The sequence below is a fragment of the Haliotis rufescens genome, unplaced genomic scaffold (genome assembly GCF_023055435.1).
Source record: "Haliotis rufescens isolate VD_foot unplaced genomic scaffold, xgHalRufe1.0.p SCAF_29, whole genome shotgun sequence".
Classification (NCBI taxonomy): Eukaryota; Metazoa; Mollusca; class Gastropoda; order Lepetellida; family Haliotidae; genus Haliotis; species Haliotis rufescens.
In genome coordinates this window covers 4,530,959-4,547,054 of record NW_025963990.1, presented here as the reverse complement: position 1 = coordinate 4,547,054, position 16,096 = coordinate 4,530,959, and positions in this window count along the sequence as shown.

Genomic DNA, 16,096 nt, shown 5'->3' with positions numbered 1-16,096 from the left:
ACCCGGGTCTTCGGCTTGACGAGCGAACGCTTGACCACTAGGCTACCCGACCGCCCCTCATAAATATCAGGATGTATCAAGACCTAGTCAATGTGGTTGAGTTGACAGGTGACTCGATATCATACATACTGTTTAATGTTAATTCGAATGAGGACTATGCGCATGAGCGCGAACTTTTAGTGAACTTGGAACAAGCGGCGACCGCCAGTCTTGCAAAACATTCATTTCAAATGTAGCGCGTTGCCTGTGAGTGAGTGAGTGAGTGAGTGAATGAGTTGGGTTTAACACCGCTTTTAACAGTATTCCAGTTATATCGCGGCGTGTCAGCTTAATGTGGGAGGAGAGCCCGAAGTGACGCAGGTCTTAGACGTTTACCACTTCGGTGAAACCCACGAGCACGGGTATGGTGCTGACAAACCTGGAAACATAATCGGGGCGAACCGGGATTCGAACCCACAATCATAGGTTTCTGGCGTGCCCAAGGGACACGTTGCCTGTAGAATCTCTTAAGAACAGTTTAGGTTCGCACGGCTTACAGTTTTGTTATCTGTCCTTTGTATCGTGTTTGTTGACGGGCGCTACCAACAATTCTTTTGTATTAGCAAACGTTCGTTCAATGAGTTTTAACTGCCCAAAACATGTAGATCGTGCATGTGAACAAAACATGTCGTGTTTATATACTATAGTGTTGGTTGGTTTGTTAGTTGTTTAACGCCGCACTCAGCAATATTCCAGCTATATGACGGCAGTCTGTAAAAAAATCGAGTCTGGACCAGACAATCCAGTGATTGATATCATGAGCATCGATCCACGCAATTGGGATCGATGACATGCATCAACCAAGTCAGCAAGCCTGACCACACGATCCCTTTAGTCGCCTTTCACGACAAGCATAGTCGCCTTTTACGGCAAGCATGGGTTGCTGAAGACCTATTCTACCCCGGAATCTTCACGGGTCCTATAGTGTTAATCTGGTCCAGTTTGGCTGTGCATTACAAGGAAACTACAAAATTGAATATATTATTCCTGTTTGACAGGCCTTGCGAGGTTGAATTCCCAGCGTAAACAAAAACGGTGTCCTCCAATCCGACATTTGAACGAATACAGGCAATTCCCGAAGTGACTGAAAAGTTGATCAAAAAAAAATAAATGAGTACATCGATAGGGAGGACCTCTGGACTATTGACATGCTTTATGATATGCATAAACTTTATGTCAGTTTGTTTGTTCGTTTGTTTGTTTGTTGTTTAATACCGCACTAAGCAATATTCCTGCTACATGAACGCGCTAAGTCTGGACAAGACAAAACCCAGTGATTGACACCAGGAGCTTCGATCTACGCAATTAGGATACATTGGCAAGCATCAACTGAGTCAGCGACCATCCGATCCCGTTAATCGCCTCTTACGACAAGTTGAAGGTCAATTCTATCCCGGATCTGCACGGAGTATGATGTCAATTACAACTCGTATATTGGTCAAATTTCGAATGACTATTTATGATAAGACTTTCGATTGTCCAGATGCTTTAAGTTTAATTACATGTCGGTTCTTAGGCGCCGAAAAAATGTAAGTAAATTGAATGTATTGAAATAGTGTTTATTAATTTTTCAAATTCAAGTTGCATTTAAATTGATATTATTTTCCATGTTAGTGTTTTTGGAAAACCGTGCTTGTTAAAAGTGGAATGACAATGCTGAAATATCGGATATCTCCGGAAATGTACATGTGTGGTTGTTTATGTTTATATCCGACATTCAAGCATTCAAGATTTATCGGAGTAAAAGTATTTTTTCTCTCAATGTTGTTTTGACATTTCTTGAGTGAATCCTTTGTATGCAATAGGTGTTGACGTTACCATGGTGCTTAAGCATTGAAGTATATTTTCAGCATGGTTTGTTTGGTTTGGTTTGTTTGTTGTTTAACGCCACACTCAGCAATATTCCAGCTATATGATGGTGGTCCGTAAACAATCGAGTATGGACCAGACAGTCCAGCGATTGGCATCATGAGCATCAATCCACTCAATTGGGATACGATTACATGCACCAACCAAGTCAGCGAGCCTGACCACCCGATCCCGTTAGTCGTTTCTTACGACAAGCATAGTCGCCTTTTACGGCAAGCATGGGTTGGAAATTGTTAGTGATTAACACTATTACAATGCGAATGTAGGTTGTGCATATATTACAGTTCCCAGAAAAGTAAAATAGCATGATATAAGTTACTGCAATAAAGGTATCCACGACAAATCGCTCGGCTACTAATGAGAGATAGTTCAACGTGCTACAACTATCGATGAAGTACAATTGTACACGCACGCACGCACGCACTCAGAGTTAAACATACTATAACAGTTTCTGATACAACAGTTGGTACATATTTGGACATATCATCACACAGGGGGCAATGCTTTTCATCTTCGAGTGAGTGAGTGAGTGAGTTGGGTTTAACGCTGCGTTTAACAGTATTCCAGTTATATCACGGCGTGTCAGCTTGATGTGGGAGAAAAGCCCGAAGTGATGCAGGTCTCAGATGTTATAATTGGATAGACAATGAATCTCTCTTCTACTTAAATGACTATTGAGGAATACGATGAACTTCGAGATTCTTTTATGAACAGATTTGGGTTTGGTGTTCAATAGTTTTGCAAACGTAAAGATATTTGGCCAATCGTAATAATATTTATCAATCAAGATAACTCGTTGATTGGACAGCACCAAGTGAGCGAGCTTAATGAGGTATACCTGTCCATCTACCCGTCTCTATTGGCAATTAATTAGTACATGTACGGAACGAAAGTAAAGGTTAAGAAATATTTCGAGGCAGTCGTAAGTCATTTTCAAATTATGTGTGGTCTTTAAGGTACTTGTAGTGATTCTCTTTTGAAGAGCTGACAGACCCGTGAAGATCCGGGGTAGAATAGGTCTTCAGCAACCCATTCTTGTCGTAAAAGACAACAAACAGGATCGGGTGGTCAGGCTCGATGACTTGGCTGATGCATGTCATAGATCCCAATGGCGTGGATCGATGCTCATGATATCAATCACTGAATTGTCTGGTCCAGATTCGATTATTTACAGACCGCCGTCATATAGCTGGAATATTGCTTGCTGAGTGCGGCGTAAAACAACAAATAAACCAACCAAGAGTTGACAACACCACTTCTCCAAAACTGGATATACTAAAGGCGGAGGGTCTCAGGTCGCAAGTTGATATAAAATATACCGTATTCGATGTAATAAGCGCCCCGTCCTAATAAGCGCCCACGGCGATATTTGTTAATATATTGGCTAGAGAACAATCCCAATTAGCACCCCTTCTAATTGATCAATGTACATAAAGGTTATCACGCGAGTGTGTTTGGGGATGGTATGGTAAATATCCTGCATTAGGAATAAACATTGTATTTAGGGAACCCGTGGTGAGCTAAATACATAGTGTTTATTCCTAATACAGGATATTTACCATCACCAAACAAACAAGCGTGATAACCTCTTTATCATATAATGGCATTCTTTAATTCTGTGCTTGAAAATAGCTTTCCCTCTCTCACAAACATTACCGAAACATTGCTAGTTTTCCTGGAATGCGCGCATAAATATTTATTACGTCACAGGGTAAGTGATGTGTCAGTCGGACAGTGACAGTAGCCAATATAGTTCCAACTGAAATCTGTTTCTTATACAGTGGCGAAGCATTATATACGCAAAACAACAGATGTTTTTAGTTGCCTTTCGCGGCAATCCATCGGTCTGTCCGCTAGAGTAACTGCCCTTTGTCAAAGGGAAGCTACTCTAACCCTAGTCTATGAGACGTCACGGCCACGGTCAGACGTTGTTGACACTCGGTCTGTCCTGTTATAACGTTAAGAAGTGTAGTCAGCGACAAAACGAAACAAGGTAACAATTCAAACATATTTCGACAAAATCTAACTATTTTAATTTGTGGGGAAGGTTTCAAGCCGCAGAGGTCTACAAGCACAGACATGGCTAGGTCTCGTGCCCTCGCAAAATTGTTTCGAAATTTATATCTCCAAAGTTGCCAAAACTTATTAAATGCCTTAGCCACGTCACAGTTAGACACTGATTTTCAGTATATTAGACTGTTCTTTTGATAATAATAGCAATTATCCCTGTAGTTTATCCAGATTCCCGATGGTTAATTCTGACTCGATCGCCGAATGACGAGGGCGACGCCATGCTTGTTTATAAACAGTGAAAATAGTCCTACTTGACCTTTGATATTTGCATCTCTATCCGCATAGGACCCCGACGGATATCGTTTTTTTTTATCCGTTGGCTTTATCCTGCCGAGAAACCTACCCATTATATGATAAATGTATTTATTCGTGTATAATACACTCCCCTGTATTATATGCACCCTTAATTATGGGCAATTAAATTCTGGAAAAAATATCTGTCGTGTATAATACGACTTTTCTTCTGTATCATTTCAGGCTGTCAGCATAAACCACGAAATTAACGATCTTTCAACTCTCTTTTTTTCTCACCATAATTATATTCTAATAAGAGCCCCCTATTTCTAATTTTGAGAGCGCCCTGGACGCTTATTACGTCGAATACGGTACACTTTTATCATAATCTCCAGTGGAATCAAACATATACGTAAAACCACAATTATCAAATATGCTTTTGATATGATTTAGTCATAGAAAAAGGAGTGTCCTTTATTTCATTGTGATTTATTATAAGCTTTAACATAACAGACGCGATGTTATATTGTGAAGGTTGACTCAACCTCACCAATAACTTACGGTGTCCTCCCCCATTGGCCTACGTCCCATTTGGCCTACGTTTTTAGAGGATTAAATTACGGTAATTAATCGGTTGGTTGATCACTCACTAATTACCCGTCTCCCCCAGAGTGATGAAAATGAACCAGTCCAACAACAGAGAAATACAAGCTAACACAGAATCTTTTTAATTTAATTTAATCAGGATTCCTACTGCATCTGCAAATGCCAAGGAAGTATATTTCAGATTTCCAGTGATTTTATAATAATAGTTAATCCTATTGACTAAATACACAATAGTCAAAGAAGTCAGTTATATACAATCCTTATGATCATAAGTAATGAAACCAATAATAGTTAATCCTATTGACTAAATACACAATAGTCAAAGAAGTCAGTTATATACAATCCTTATGATCATAAGTAATGAAACCAATAATAGTTAATCCTATTGACTAAATACACAATAGTCAAAGAAGTCAGTTATATACAATCCTTATGATCATATGTAATAAAACCAACAATAGTTATCCTGTTGACTAAATACACAATAGTCAAAGAAGTCAGTTATATACAATCCTTATGATCATATGTAATAAAACCAACAATAGTTATCCTGTTGACTAAATACACAATAGTCAAAGAAGTCAGTTATATACAATCCTAATGATCATATGAAATAAAACCAACAATAGTTATCCTATTGACTAAATACACAATAGTCAAAGAAGTCAGTCATATACAATCCTAATGATCATATGTAATAAAACCAACAATAGTTATCCTATTGACTAAATACACAATAGTCAAAGAAGTCAGTTATATAAAATCCTTATGATCATATGAAATAAAACCAACAATAGTTATCCTATTGACTAAATACACAATAGTCAAAGAAGTCAGTTATATACAATCCTTATGATCATATGTAATAAAACCAACAATAGTTATCCTGTTGACTAAATACACAATAGTCAAAGAAGTCAGTTATATACAATCCTTATGATCATATGAAATAAAACCAACAATAGTTTTCCTATTGACTAAATACACAATAGTCAAAGAAGTCAGTTATATACAATCCTAATGATCATATGTAATAAAACCAACAATAGTTATCCTATTGACTAAATACACAATAGTCAAAGAAGTCAGTTATATACAATCCTTATGATCATATGTAATAAAACCAACAATAGTTATCCTATTGACATTAATATATAATCAACTTCACAGAAGAAACCTGTGTGAAATAAAACCGTTTTGTCAATAGGGGCAGTAGGTTGTTTGTGGTAGGCCAAATGGGAAAGGTAATTTCTGTTTCTGTAGGCCATATGGGACGTAGGCCAATAGGGGATGCACATAACTTACCATTCTTTTAGCAATTATAATACTGCGCGGTTCGCGCCCGAGTTCGCCTTGTACCATGAAGTTTGGCGTGGGCCGCCTTATAGCTCAGTCACACCAAAGGCACGATACCTTCGACAACATGCTAATGTTCAGACAAACCTAATTAACCAGCACACCTTACATCAGTGGGCTAACTGATTACTGTGTACAATAATGAGCAAAACAGATTAAGATTATGTAAGTGAGAGATGACTCACATAATTAAGCAATGACGTCAATCCAGATAGACAGACAGACAGATTGTTTATTTTAGTCTCACCTCACAAAAATAATTACATAAATACATATAAAAGGACATCAAAGTGAGCTACCCGTTAAGGGTTACGAGAGACTTAAAATATATCACAGTATATACAGCATAAATATATTGGTGTAAAAGGGGTATGTAAAATATACTACCCGTAACTAGCAATATAAACTTCTTTGGAGAATTAAAAAGCAGGATTTGGCTGTAAAATATACATAATATTTAAAAAGTACAATACGTTTATCAGTATCGCATAACTCTTGAAATTTGGGATAGTTAAAACTGACCTTTTCATATAAACTTTCACGCAAATCATCGTATACATGACATTCATCTTCAATACTTTCCTTACACTGAAAACACACTCTTTCATTCACATTCATATTCGTATATCTGCCTGTTTCCAACTTCAGAGGAGAAGGCACAGCGGTAAAAAGGAGGCATTAACATACTTACATAACTTTCACACCCATACCCATCTCTAAACATCCTATTCGAACGTAATCTATTACCACACGTTCTTCCGCCAGGCTTGCATAACAGCTCATTCCAATCAGACACATACTTTCCCGTGCATATATCTTGCACACGTAAAGTGACAGATAGGGACAGTGACGTCGATGGAAAGCCTGAATTGCCGCCCCCTGCACTACCAGCAACAATGGCACTGGAATTAACGTGCCTTGAAATCTAGTGTTGCACCCGTACCTGGTAATAATATCTCTTATCATATGTTTGGTTTTCGAAAATTCACTTTGGTTGTTTCGAACTCGAAACCTTTTCGAGGTCCCTACGAGTTCGACACAGAGAGGCTCGTCTAATTTTAAACTTGTGTGAGTATCCAGGTTGCAAGGAGACGTCCATTTAGAAATAGACTGCTGTACGTTCACCTGAGGTTCAACAAGTTATTTTTTTATGTTTGTTTGTTGTTTAATGCTGTACTCAGCAATATCCGAGCTATATGACGGCGGTCTGTAAATAATCGAGTCTGGACCAGACAATACGGTGATTACATCATGAGCATCGATCTACGCAATTTGGATACAATGACAAGCATCAACCAAGTCAGCTAGTCTTACCACCCGATCCCGTTAGTCGCCTCTTTCGCCAAGCACACTCCCTTTTTACGTCAAGCAAGGGATGCTTTTCTACCCCGGATCTTCATGGGTCAAGAATTTAATGTATTGATATTTAAGCTGCGTATTTGCGAAGATTGCGCTAACAAAATCCTCCAATCCCCATTAATATTTAGTTGCTCACGTACAAATACTCCTGCAGAAATCCCATAACCAAGTAGCATAACAACACTATACACTATTGCCCAATGTAGCTATATCACCTTGCGTTCACGTGTGTCGGTGCATGTGCATTAGGGTGACTATTAGACTGGAAATCACTATTGTGATAACTATTGATATTGAAAGAAACTATTGCGATAAATATCGATAATTTTCAATGCATCATTTTAGATGGATTTTAGCGTTGAATTAAACCTTGGAACTGAAGTTTCCTTTGAATGTGATAACCATAACAACAAATAAAAAATAAAGTTTGAGATATGACTGATTTGTTTTTTCTTTACCCAAATAATTTAAGAAAAAGAATCGTCAACATTACTATGTGTTAATATCCACCACTCATGATCAAAAGAAAAAGCCAGCATTGCATGTATTTAATTGATATGGTATATACAATCGAAACTATCGACATTCCTGATTGAAGTCGATGCTATTGATCGGAAGCTGAGTTAACAATCGATTTATTGACTTTAAGTGCTTACCAATAGCATTATATCGATATTTCGATTTATCGTGACACCCCCAATGTACATGTACACACTGACTGAATGCACCCATCATGTCCAGCTAGTTAACTCAGGCAATCAATCTTTATTTAAAAACTACTGAAAGGCCACAGGCCTATAGTACATATCTTTGTGGATAGTCGGTGGATATATTGACTTCTTCTTATTTAAGTCATTATCATTTCTAAAATTCTTTGCATGGAATATATAAGCAGTCAAAGGCTTCAGTAAATGAACATTTGTAGAAGACATTAATTCATTAAACTTATATATATTTGGAAATTGGTACATTGATGGGTGTAGGTATACAATTGGGAAATTTTGATAAAATGGACAAATGAGAACAAAATGGTACCCATCCGCTATGACTATACACATTTTACATAATCTAATTTCCTTTTGGGTTTTGAAATATCTTCCCATTTCAATATTTAATTCATGTGATGAGCATCTGTATCTAGAAAATGCAATTCTATATTTGTACAGGAGTGATTTCAAAAGATATTCTGCAGTTATAAATGCTTTAAACAAACTAAAGTGAAGATCCGGGGTAGACTATGTCTTCAGCAACCCATGCTTGTCGTAAGAGGCGACTAACGGGATCGGGTGGTCAGGCTCGTTGACTTGATTGATGCATGTCATCGTAATCTGGTTGTGTAGATCGATGCTCATTATGTCAGTCATTGGAATATCTGGTCCAGACTCGATTATTTACAGACCGCCATCATTTCGCGAAATTTTCTCGCCACTATAGCGGCACTAACGCGGAATTATCGCGCCACCCCTGAGCCATTAACGGGGCGGTCGGGTAGCCTAGTGGTTAAAGCGTTCGCTCGTCGTGCCGAAGACCCGGGTTCGATTCCCGACATGGGAATGTGTGAAGCCCATTTCTCGTGTCCCTCGCCGTGATATTGCTGGAATATTGCTAAAAGCGGCGTAAAACCACACTCACTCACTGAGCCATTAACGCGAAACTATTGCGCCACTTTCGAGACACTTTCGCGCCATTTTCGCGATAACATTTTACAAGATCGCGGCACTCCCGACACTTTCACGGCACTATCGCGCCACCAAATCATTTATGAGCTTTTTAACTGATGAAACCCAGTTTTGCTTTCCATTATTGTCCCACAATACAATCATTTCATAACACTTTCTTGGGCTTTCTATCATTTGGCATCCTTACTAACCTTAACCAGTACTTTATGACTTTAAAGCACGTTAACTCAACTGCCGTGAATCATGCACAGATTTTTACTGTAACTTATGAGACATATATCACTGTTGTGAGTTTATACAACATGTTACTTGTTAAATAGAAGTTACGTACATGAGGTGAGGTGAAATTGGGTTTATCGTCGCGTCCAAGATTATTGCACTTATATAGCGACGTGCATGTACGTGTATGTGTTTGTGTGGCTGCTTGTACTAGTCCGGACTGACGCCGATTTATAGTGCAAGCTCACTGAGATACCATGCCGCAGTTTAACATGAATACCCCACTCAGACACAGTATACTGACTCCGAGGCGACCAATCCTTGTTTTAGCCCCTTAATGCCGAGCGCCAGACAGGGTAACAACAAGTACCATCTTTAAACGTCTATTGGTATGACGCGTTCGGGGATCGAACCCCGGACCTTCCTCTCTCCGGGCGGACGCTCTACCACTAGACCACGGAGGCGGTTGTTACGTACATGAACCAGCATAGAAGTGTAATTATTTTTAAAAAGGTCCACTCATCGGTTTACAAAATCCAATAGACTTACAATACCCAAAGTGAATGATAAGATGTGAGTAAATGGTGCTCAAAACAGTATCAAAGGCGGACGGGTAGCCTAGTGGTTAAAGCGTTCGCTCGTCACGCCGAAGACCCGGGTTCGATTCACGACATGGGTACGATGTGTGAAGCCAATTTCTGGTGTCCCCCGTCGTGATATTGCTGGAATATTGCTAAAAGCGGTGTAAAACCATACTCACACACTCACTCAAAACATTATCTAGAGCCCTGGGCCCACTTGCACAAAGCAATCTTAGCGCTAAGTTGTAAGCCTATGCTGAAGTGTGGGAGTTACGATCATCTTAGCGCTAAGATCTCTTTGAGCAAGTGGGCCCAGGTCTCTTGCTCGTCCACTCACAATTATCTCAAGAACTGGCAGCCTGACGAGGGGAAGTGATTTAGCCGGTGACGTGTGAGCTTGCATGATAGCGTCTTGCTTATGCAGGTTAGGTCTAAGGTTAATGAGATCACACGAGCCTGAACGGAGCACCTTTAGAATACAGTACCACAACTTCTCGTGAGGACGATCTCTGCCGTAGGTCACATGTCACAAGACAAGGAACCAGTTTTAGTGAGAATCCGTCGGACGCGAACCCGCGACCTTCGGATTGTTAGCCTGACAGCTAACCGACTGAGCTACGTCCACACTTACCTAGTCATGCCTATGACGTTACGGAACTGAACGAAAAGGGTCGAATAGGTGACGGACACTTACGAAGGTTACGGGTAGGCATGGTGTCTCGTGACTTTAGTCTACGGACACTTACGAATGATCCCGATGCCATTTGGCACACTCGTCCCATTCCGTAATCTACAAGATACCGGGTGGTGAGGAATGAGCCGATATGCCGCGAACTGAAAACGGCTCCAGGCGTCAGACGTCGAACTCGCGAGTGCGCATGAATGAAATGGTATTTAATAATTCGTCGGGTGATTTTTGTGACAGAAAAGTGTGGTCGGGAACACTGTAAGGATGATGTTGATAATAGTAAGGAACGATGGAGGAATAAGCATGACTAGTGACGACACAACGGTGAGTTCGCTTTTGAATCAGTACTGAAAAATGTAGCCGGTGAAAGTGGCTTTTGTGAAAGTTCCAGGACAGTTTCCAGTAGCCAAAATATTCGACACAAAACCATTTCATCCTTTTTACTCGACGTTTTTGTGGGAAGAATATAAGGGGCCGCTATATAATTTGTAATAGCCACTAAACGAGTACCTAGCCCCTAACCCTAATGATCGTAAAGGGGTGATTGATCGTAAAGGGGATCCAAGGGTTAAGGATAGACTTAGGGTAGTCTAATAGCCACTAAACGGGTTCCTAACCCTAATGATCGTAAAGGGGTGATTTATCGTAAAGGGGATCCAAGGGCTAAGGATAGAGTGCGGGGTAACCTACCCTAACACTGGCGACATTTGGATGTGTTCAGCACCACTAAATATCCCTAAAAAACTACATTCTTGTGCATAATAATGAAAATTAATGCACCGAAAAAATAATATATGTATATTAGTTCCCATTTATAACCCTTTTAGCCACTTGAATTACGAGAAAAACGAAATAAAAAATATATAAAAAAATAAAAGTGCTTTCGTAAACTAGCGCTTGCTATAAAATGCGCCGCCGCAGGCTATATTCAGTAAACAAATATTCAAAACTCTCCACAGCGCTTGGCGTATTCAATCACATTTCGCGTAGAGATGATAGATCACTGGGAGGAGCTTATGCACACCTGACGTCACAGGGCATTGTTTCGCCGGTGTGACTGGCAACAAAATACTACAAATTACGTCATAGGGTATGATCACGTGTTTTAAAAGTTTGTGGTACTGTATTCTAAAGGTAGGCCGCTCATCTTGTTTCAGTACCGGTAATGTGGCCGATGTAGTTTTTGTATATATTTGTTTTTACAATATATCTTTTATATATAACTAGGTGTCAGTTTCATTTAGCTATAACAACGTTTATAGCTAAAATGGATAGAATTATCATTAAACCGCCCGCACGTTATCATAAATGAGCGGGCCACTGTAACTTGATAATGCCCTCATATTGCTTGATGACGGGCCATTATCAAGCCCGTTGTTAGGTGACGTCATAGGGTAAAGAAAGTGACGTCACGTATTATAGTGACGTCATCTGGTTTGTTCTATGACGTTTCCAGATTCGCGTTGATTGCAGTAAATGTTTGAAAACAGACATTGTTAATGAAAGACCTCGGGCTTCTGCAAATGATAATGCCCTGAAAAATAGCGTTACCCTTATAGTATCTGACCTGTACATGTCTTACCTACTAACCGCCCCATGGCCATAAGCTTCATTTGCTGATTGAGCATACAAAAGCTGTTCAAATATACACCCTTGATACACGGATACATAACTATCTAATGTATGCTCATTTTTTAAAGATTTAAAATTAAGCGAGTATGTCTATTGGCCTAACGAATTTCGCATATGTCAAAACCTTGTAAACCCAGAAAAAGTCGAACATTTCAGCATCTATTACAATTTGAAGATGTATACTGGAGTATCAACTTTTAAGTTTATGCTTCGAAATTACTGAAACGTCTGTCATATCATTCATCGCAATATGGATACGACTGTGCACAGGACAATACACGATGAACGTATGTTTCAAAGGTGCATTTCTATATGAAATATACGCCCAAAGTTCGGAAAGTATACGCAAAATCGGCCATTGGATGTAAGTTTTACAGTATGTACGTATTTACTGGTGTTTAATTACTTTTGGTCCTGGGTTAAGCATACGACCTTTGTAGTACTTGGTTGGTTGGTTGGTTGTTGTTTAACGCCGTACTCAGCAATATTCCAGCAATATGACGGTGGTCTGTAAATAATCGAGTCTGGACCAGACAATCCAGTGATTGACATCAACAGCATCGATCCACTCAATGGGGACACGATGACATGCATCAACCAAGTTAGCAAGCCTGACCACCCAACCCGTTAGTCGCCTCTGACGACAAACATAGCCGCCTTTTACGGCAAGCATGGTTGCTGAAGACCTATTCTACCCCGTATCTTCGAATAGTACGTACTTGGACCATGTGTTGATCATCCACACCTAGTTTCATAAAGAACGCTTATAAGCATCTGAGAATAAACTTAAATAGGGTCAATTATCTTAATTTCAACCGATCAAATGACTCATATATTTTACGTGGAAAGAACTCGGATAACATCTACATTTTGACCAATCGGACTGTTCGAGCCAGAAACTATATGCAATAAACATTTGAACGACGCATTCATTTCAATGCCATGGTAATTAAAATACCCATGTGTTGGTGTATTGTGTCCAAAAATATATCTAAATAGCGTGTTGACCAATCAGATGCCACGGTTAAGTTGCTATAGTAAGAAAACCTATTTAGTTGAGTCCAAAAATACATTGTACCTAAATAGCAAAATTGAACGAAATCTCTAAATATAGATCAATCAGCTCTGCAGAGGCCACTACGGTAAGTTTAGATTAGTCCGGCAGTTGATTTAGAAAATTATAAAAATATAAATAACCCTAAAGCAAGACGGATAGTATTGGAAAAAAAAGAATCGTTAAATATGATAGATATATGAAGAGAACTAAATAAAGACTTAAAGAAGTTTACATGGTGGAAGAAAAACCCAAGACAACAAGCTAGGCTAGACTTCTTTTAAGTGTCTGAAGATATAAGAAATATGACATTGGAAACAAATATTTTACCCGGATATAAAAGCGACCACTCAGTCATAACGTTATCTTTCTCCAATACAATTAATCAAGAAAGAGGACGCGGATATTGGTAATTAAATACTTCACTTCTATTAAATAAAGATTATACAGATTTAGTTAAAACAATTATAGAAGAAACTAAAAAAGAATATTCTGAGAATAGTGATAGTGAACAAAGTGAACAAAGTGAGTTAGACATCAAACTTAAAATAGATGACAGTTTAATTCTTGAAACCCTCTTAATGAAAGTTAGAGGGAAAACAATTTCATTTTCTTTATTCATTAAAAGAACCAAAATCAATCAAACAAAAGAATTAGAAAGTAAGATAAGCGATTTAGAAGATGACATAAGGCGAAATTTTCAACAAATAGATGAAAGACACCTATCCGAATTATCAAAATGCAAATTAGAAATGGAACATATAGAAGAAGAGGAAATAAGAGGAATACAAATTAGAAATAGAATGCAATGGTATGAGGGAGGAGAAAAACCAACAAGTTATTTCTGCCACTTAGAAAATAGAAATTATGTCAGTAAATTAATGAATAAAGTTATGACTGAAGATGATACGGTAATAACAGACGGCAATTGTATATTGGATGAATTAAGAAACTTTTATAAAAAATTATATACTTCTGATAGCAAGGACAGAAGCTACGAAAATTTAACAAATTTAGATACTCCAACATTAGACAACCAAATGAAAATCTTATTGGAAAGAGAAATTGAGCTTAAAGAAATTTCATTGGCAGTTAAAAACATGAAAAACAATAAAAGTCCCGGTATTGATGGCTTTCCTATTGAATTTTTTAAGTTTTTCTGGAAAGAACTTAAATTCTGGATATACAGATTTGTAAAAAGTACTTCTGCTAATAACAAAATGAGTATGACAATGAAAAGAGGAGTTATAACTTGTATACCAAAATCAAACAAAGACAGAACATTGATAAAAAACTGGAGACCAATAACTTTATTGAATGTACTCTATAATATAATAAGTACTTGTATTGCAATCCGCATAAAATCAACATTGGAATTGCTCATTCATAATAATCAAACAGGATTTATTCCAGGAAGATCTATTTCAGAAAACACAAGGTTGTTATATGATATTATCTTTGAATCAAAAAGACAAAATAAACCAGGAGTACTTCTGCTGATCGATTTTGAAAAGGCATTTGATACGGTATCAAAACAATTTATAAATAAAGTTTTACAAAAATATGGATTTGGACCTGAAATGATAAGGTGGATAAATATACTAACTTACGCTAAGACATCAAGCATAATACAAAATGGGCATATTTCTGAATTTTTTACAAATGAAAGAGGCTGTCGACAAGGGGACCCTTTGTCGCCATATATTTTTCTCCTAGTAGCTGAAATCCTAGGATGTATGATTAGAAATAATAATAAAATTGAAGGGATTACAGTCAATGACAAAGGATACAAACTTGGGCAAATGCTGATGATACTGAATTATTTCTAAATGGCAAAGATGAAAGCTTATATGCAGCGATAGAAACACTAAATAAATTCTACAAAATGTCTGGCTTAAAAATTAATGTAGACAAGACAAAAGCAATATGGATAGGCTCATAAGCGGGTAGCAATGATCGTTTATGTCAAGACTTACAAATAGAATGGCACAATAAGGAATTTGAAGTGTTAGGAATTACGTTTAATCCAAACTTAAGTGAACTCTGGGTAATCAATACAAAAAGAAAGCTAGAAGAAATAAATAGATTGCTTGCAAATTGGAGAAAAAGAAATCTGACGATAATAGGAAAAATTACAGTCATAAAAACTTTAGCATTGTCAAAATTAATTCATATATTTTCGACACTACCTAACCCTCCTGAGGACTTTGTTTTGTCACTTGACAAAATATTTTAAAATTTTATCTGGAATAATAAAAAAGACAAAATCAAAAGGAGCACTTTGACAAGAAAATATGAGGAAGGTGGATTACGCATGATTAACATTAGAGCCTTTATTGACGCACTAAAACTCTCTTCACTCAGATTATATTGTAAAAAAACAACATATAGTAACCCTTGTAATATCCCAATTAAAGATATACTATCTTTGGGTGCTAATGTTGACAAGCAATCTTTTGTTAAAAACCCATACTGGAAAGATGTATTGAAAGCTTGGAACAACGTTTGTAAAAAGAATATTATTAACATTGATAATATAGAGGATATTTTGTCCCAACCATTATGGCTCAACCAAAACTTCAAACAAGCAACATACTACATAAAGCAATGGGCTAATAGTGGAATTTACTCAATTAAAGATATATGCAATGAAAACGGACTGATGTCATTTGGAGAACTGAAACTGAAATATCCGATAAAAGGTACA